Source organism: Haemaphysalis longicornis, unplaced genomic scaffold (assembly GCF_048455015.1).
Source record: "Haemaphysalis longicornis isolate Haplotype H1 unplaced genomic scaffold, Haemaphysalis longicornis Haplotype H1 scaffold_4, whole genome shotgun sequence".
NCBI lineage: Eukaryota > Metazoa > Arthropoda > Arachnida > Ixodida > Ixodidae > Haemaphysalis > Haemaphysalis longicornis.
In genome coordinates this window covers 174,572,035-174,578,452 of record NW_027526361.1, presented here as the reverse complement: position 1 = coordinate 174,578,452, position 6,418 = coordinate 174,572,035, and the positions used below count along the sequence as shown (strand labels likewise).

The 6,418-nt window shown below is 45.2% G+C and overlaps 1 pseudogene; it reads left to right on the top strand.

Moving 5' to 3' along the window:
• Positions 1–1,429: 1,429 nt before the first annotated feature.
• On the top strand, positions 1,430–4,167 carry LOC144180105 (uncharacterized; annotated as a pseudogene).
• Positions 4,168–6,418: the final 2,251 nt, after the last annotated feature.

Below are 6,418 nucleotides of genomic sequence, written 5' to 3'. Positions count from 1 at the left end.
TCATAGTATTTAACGGACTTTATCCGATTTCCCTCCTTATCAAATAACTTTGTATTTGGCGCTCTTTGCCCATGTCGGCCTTGCGCCATTAAACTTAAACCATCACCAACAACGGTACACGCCCTTTGCACTCCCAGAAATATAACACAACTGTCCGTTGGAAACGGAACCGTTTAACTTCTCGTCACGCGAAATGCGTTCGGAAAGTTTAATTTTACGCTCAACTTACCGAGGTGCCTATATTAGCCAAGGCGTTGTCCGCCTGAGCACGAGAATGTGAGATTCATGCCACCAAACGTGGCTTGTCAGGTGAACGCGACGCACAAAAATGACCGAGTATACGACATTTCTGCACGTAAAAATGCCCAGGTTGTCTAAACTAATACACAGCGCTCCACTACGGCACGCCTAATCAGTGAAGGCGTCAAACCCTAGAATTTGGATGGAGGTGTCATGTGAGCATGTCAAGGCGTGACGTATAAGTGCGAGAGGGGCGGAAAATTTAGTTTACGCCACTAGGTAATAGCTAATAAGGTAATGTGTGGCTTGCCATAACATCGGCGCAAGAATTGCCGTTTTTTGGCTTCATTACACCGTCAGATGCGGCCGCACACCAACCTAAGTGACTTAGGTTGTGCAGCGATAAGCACTAGACGATTATTCACGCCTTCGGATAGGAATCGGTGCTGTAAGTGTTTGACTAGCTTGGTAATGAAGCGTCACCGGATAGTCGGATAGATCCCACCGCAAGGGTACGAAGAAGTGCTGAAATTTTACAAATATCTTCTACAAATCCTTACTGAACAAAGCGAAATAGAATATACTGCTACAGCGGAAATTCTCTGAGGTTTATGCTACTACTTTTAATCTTTTGTAGAGGGGTGATAATTCTACCTTTACTAATCTAACGAATAACTGTCGCACCCAACGCAAATTTAACTACACCTTTTAGCAAGAAAACCAACAAGAAAGTTTGTTTTCGCTCATGTTACTTACCGCCCCTGATGAAGCATCGTACTTGTTTTTGTAGGAGCTTTTGCACCACGCTCCAGGTACAACGACAGTTATAGTGGGCAAACCGTTATTGTTGACGTCACCACTCTCCCTTGCCAGTCTTGCTTCTTCAGCACCTGCCTTCTTCAGTTCTTCCCAGGCGACTTTGTCGATCACTCCGGAGGGGTCCTCCTGCTCCTTACTGTACGTATGGGAGGACATGGCTGGGACGTTGAGAGACGCTAGCGATTCGCAGAGGTTTGAAAAGCCACACCCAATACTCATGATGCCGGATATTGTGGCAGTGTTGACATACATGCCATTCACTTGTTCGGGCCGTGGCGAATCAGTATCTATGGGAGCTTTCAGGCCGCACATCCTACACACAAAAGTCAGCGTACTCCGAAGGCCCTGCCTTTTTTCGGACACGCAGTTCATGTCCGCCAAGGTGCATCCGAAGGGATGGTGAGCGGCAATTTTCTACAGGTTACGCAGGAAGTGTCCGATGTCCACAATGCGGCGTCCTTCGAGCCGAAGGTCGTTGTCTGGCTGTGATGTCATGGTTGCCGAAGGAGTGCGTTGGCCACCGGCGGCAAGGGAGCTGCACTTTGTGGGAGCACGTGGAATTTCCCTCAGTGTTGCGCTAGCGTTGATGCGGGAATCACACGTCCATAAAACTTCTGAAGCAGTTCCGGCAGTGCATAACATGTCTTCTGTTTCTGGTCTGTGGTGGTCTGCTACGGCAGCTGAATCACTTTCTGACTCATAATCGTCGTGGTCAGTAGTCTGACAAACACGTTTTTTCATAGAAACTTTTTTCCATAGATAGAAAAACGATTTTTCTATCTAATTTTGCGTTTCATACAGTCTCTCCAAATCCAGGCAGATTCGACCGTGCCAGAATGGCGGACTAGGATAGACGTTGACTTCGTAACGCGTGTGACGCAGGTGCGATTACGATCACAGGAATCGTTTCTTCTCTTTTTCTGTTGTGTTATCATCACCATCATCGTCGTATGAGAAAGTTGGCCTCCCTGTGGTGCATTTTTGACGCCATCAGTGCGACACTGAAAGCTTCGCTTTAGAAGGTATTGCTGTGCATAGACGTTAGCGTTCAGGAGGGCGAGTACAGGAAAAGTGCACCCAAACTTACGATACTGATAACATAAGTTGGGCCTTGCAAAACACTGTTTTGGTAGAGATTTCAACCCAGTCAAGTTTTACGTAAGCGAACTTTTAATTGTTTGCCTGAGGTTCACTCACCTTCCTATATAGGGTACTTTGTGGGTTTTCATCTACCGCGCCTGTTGCATTGATGTGGGCCAAAGTATGGTTTCAAGCACGTTATGTTGGGAGTGCATGCTTGATAACTTCTGAAGTGTATATACCTATCATGCTGCGTTTATCACCAATTTTCATCTTTAAAAATCTGATTCCAGCTACGTGGTACCGTGTGATAACAAACTTGTAACAGGGTTGAAGGTTCCCACAAGTTCCGAGCATATCAATTGTCGCCTATTCCTAGCAAATCAATTACCCCAACATAGTGATTATGATTTTACTTTCTCACAATTCAATTGCACAATATTGAATTATCAATTAAAAATCAAAACTAATTTACGAAATTTTTACCTGATCCAACGCATTGATAACGGTTGGGGCCAATTCAGGGTTCATTAGCGACGTGAAGGTTGATAGTTAGTTTTGTCCGTGAGGTCAATCGTGGTGCGATTTCGTCTACAGTACTGTAGGTGTCAGTGCAGTTCGTTTGACAACAATCCTCATGAACCGTCATGACCGCTGCCTAACCTGCAGGACGCTGGGTTACTAAAGTGATCTTAAAATTACAAGCCAATATTTCATAGTTACAAATATACAGGACTGAAAGCGCGCGATTGGAGGCACGACACCGGTGGGCGCAAAATGTTCACGCCGCTCCTCACCTTCCAGATCGTGGCCTGTTGGGTTGCTGACACCGCTGGCCTGGGCGACTGCGCTTGGTCACCACCCGGTGACCTACCCGTGCCCTTACGCCCTCGCGCCAACTGGATCAACCACGGATTTCGTCACCTGTCGCCAGCCCGCTGATACCAGCCTGTGCCTGCAGCTACGTTTGGCAACGCTTCTCATCGTCGACGTCACCAACCACGTGGGGCCAATCCGGCCGACATAATCTTCAAAACATCACCAAAAGCTCGGGGCACGACACCGGTTGGCGCAAAATGTTCACGCCGCTCCTCACCTTCCAGGTTGGTTACCTTACCCATTCTAAACAATACAATACCAGTAACTACTTCCTTGTCGCGGTGTCGTGCCCCTACGACCTGAAATTACGCAACTGGCTATGTACTTGTTACAACGTGTTCACCCTACAATTGCTGTCACAGTTGATGCTCTTACTGTCAGGGATGTAGAACTAAACCACGGTCCAACTAAAGCACAGATAGACTCCCTATCTGACGCTATCAAGAAGATCGAGCAAACCGTTCTAACCATTCGTGAAGATATTAATCAGTTCAAGGCAGTACGAACTAACCATGAAACAGTTCTCTCAACACTAACAAACCGAATTTTAGCGCTAGAAACAGTAAAAATCGAACCCTCATCGGGCGCCGTACCCGAAGACGCCGCCAAAATCAAACATAAAATGAAACGCTAAAAGCTGCTAACACTGACGCTAGTAATCGGTTGCGCCGCAATAACCTTCTCTTTTTAGGTATTGAGGACTCTGTTAAAGAAACATGGGAAGAATCAGAGCTAAACGTCGTAAACGTTTGTTCCACCCAACTAGATATTACGCTGGAACCAATTGCCATAGAACGTGCTCATCGGATCGGAAAATTTGCCCCCGACAAAAATCGGCCAATAGTGATAAAGCTCGCTCACATTAAAACAAAAGAAAAGATTTTGAGCTGCGGTTTTAAGCTTAAAGATACGACCTTCGCCGTAAGAGAAGACTTTGCAGCAGCCCCTCGCCTTGCACGCGCTAAATTACTCAAATTCATTCGGCCACAAAAGCGTCCATTTAACCTGACGGTGGAGAAACGTATTGTTGGAAATAAGTCCTACTTCTAGGACGCGAAAACTGATAAAATCACAGAACTTCGGAACTCACCCGTCATTACATTCAATAACAGCTCATCATTGGAAGCCACCTCTGTTGGCAGCACATGACGGGTTTGGAATCATTCCGCATAGTGTAGCACATGTAGCCGTCCTATGGCATTTCTAAATATAAACATTGCATTTACTAACATTCGAAGCATAATTCCTAAGCGCGACGAACTTTATAGTTTCATAAATGATATCAGTGCTGACATAGTGATACTAACTGAAACATGGTTGCATGATCACATCATAGATATGGAAGTGTTTCCATACAATTTAAATTTTACAATTTTTCACCGGGATCGCAAAAGTAAGAAAGGAGGTGGCGTGCTCATAGCCATTAGAAACACCCTAGCATCCTCACTTATCTTCCATGACGATAAAATAGAATTAACCTGGGCACTTGTCTCAAACGGAGCCTCGAAATTTGTTTTTGGCGTCTGCTATAGGCCGCCAGACAGCCACTCCGACTTCTGCGACCTACTTCATCAATCCCTCCACACCGTTACAAATAAATGTTCTAATGCACCCATATTTTTGTTTGGAAACTTCAATTATCCTGAAATTAGTTGGTCGTTGCTTTCAGCGTCGAATGGGACATCATGTAAAGAGCAACAATTTTTAAACACTGTACTTGGTACCTTCACCAGGCTATAACGTGCCCTATCAAGGGCACGTTATAGCCTGGTGAAAGTAGCCTGGTGTAGGCACGTTATAGCCTGGTATAGCCTACATACTAGACCTCCTGCTAACTTCGTGCCCTGACGACATAAAAACCATTATTACGCTCCCTGGTCTTACTGACCACAACCTAATCCATATTTTATCGCCTCTCCGCTTAAAAAGAAATCACCCACAAAGAGGGTAATCACGGATTACAATAGAGCAAATTTTAATGAGATTAATCACGAACTCGCCAACTTCTTAGATAACTTTAGGAATACGTACCTAACACGAAGTGTCGACTCTAACTGGGAACTTTTTAAGACTACAATGCTTAACCTCAAAAACAAATACATTCCTACTACCCTCATTAAATCAGATTCCAACTTCCAATGGTTTAACAAACAGCTAAAATTACTCTGTAACCGAAAGAAACGCTTGTACAGAACGGCCCACCTAAGCCAAAGTTCAACTGCGTGAGAGCGCTACCGCGCATGCTCTTATCAGTACTTAATTGAAGTAAAGCTGCAAAAATCAAATTCTTTTCCCATGACCTACTATCAATTCTTCCATCAAATCCCAGCAAATTTTGCCGCATGCTGTCCCCTAAGTCACAATCTAATCGAATGAACCTCACTAACGCTGACGGAGAACCAGTAGGCGGCGACCAGTGCGCTTCTGCTCTAAATGACCACTTTACGTCTGTGTTTTCCTCTACCAACACTGCTGACACCGTAACACTGCATGTCCGAACCTGCAGCTGTAGCGATGCCAGAAATTGAGATCACCTCAGAAGTGATATTCTAACTCATTACGATCCTAAAGTTTCATCCTCGGCGGGCTGTGACAGTATTAACAATACATTAAAAAGTACCGTTTCGGACTCAAGCCAGATACTTTGCCTAATCTTCACACAATCATTACAAACAGGAAACGTCCCAGATGATTGGAAGAAGGCTCACGTTATTCCCATTTTTAAATCAGGCAACCGCGCAATCCAAGCTAACTACCGACCTATTTCCTTAACCAGCATCCCATCTAAAATGCTCGAACATATCATAGCTTCAAACCTAACGACATATCTGGAATCCATCAAATTTGTCTTTGATCATCAACATGGTTTCCGGAAACTACTATCATGCGAAACACAACTGGCAGAATTCACAGATGATATACTTCACTTCTGGGATGAAAATCTTCAAACTGACGCCATATTTTAAGTGCGAATGCACTTCTTAAGCGAGCCTGAATCGTCCGCCGCCGTAGTCCGCATAGCAACAGCTGCGGGTGCGCGCGCTCCTCGTCTTCCCTAGCAACGGGGGGAGATGGGCGCGCGCTGCCTGGCCGCGTCCCCATGGCTCATTCTTGTTGTTGTTCCTGCTAACATGGCACATACCAACGTGGGGGATTGGCTAGGAATCGGGCGTGAGAAGGGCTAATGCACCCGCTTAAAGGAGTACTGACAGGAAATTTCAAAGCTGAGATCCGCTCTAGCAATCAAGTACAACGACAACACAAATATGTGTCTGAATAAATGCATCTTTCTTTCTTTGTAGTTGTGTGTATGTGTGTGATCTCTCTTTCGCGAACATTACCGAACTGCGCAAATTCAACTCGTGCATTCGAACTTTCACATTCTTCCCCTCGGGGAAAT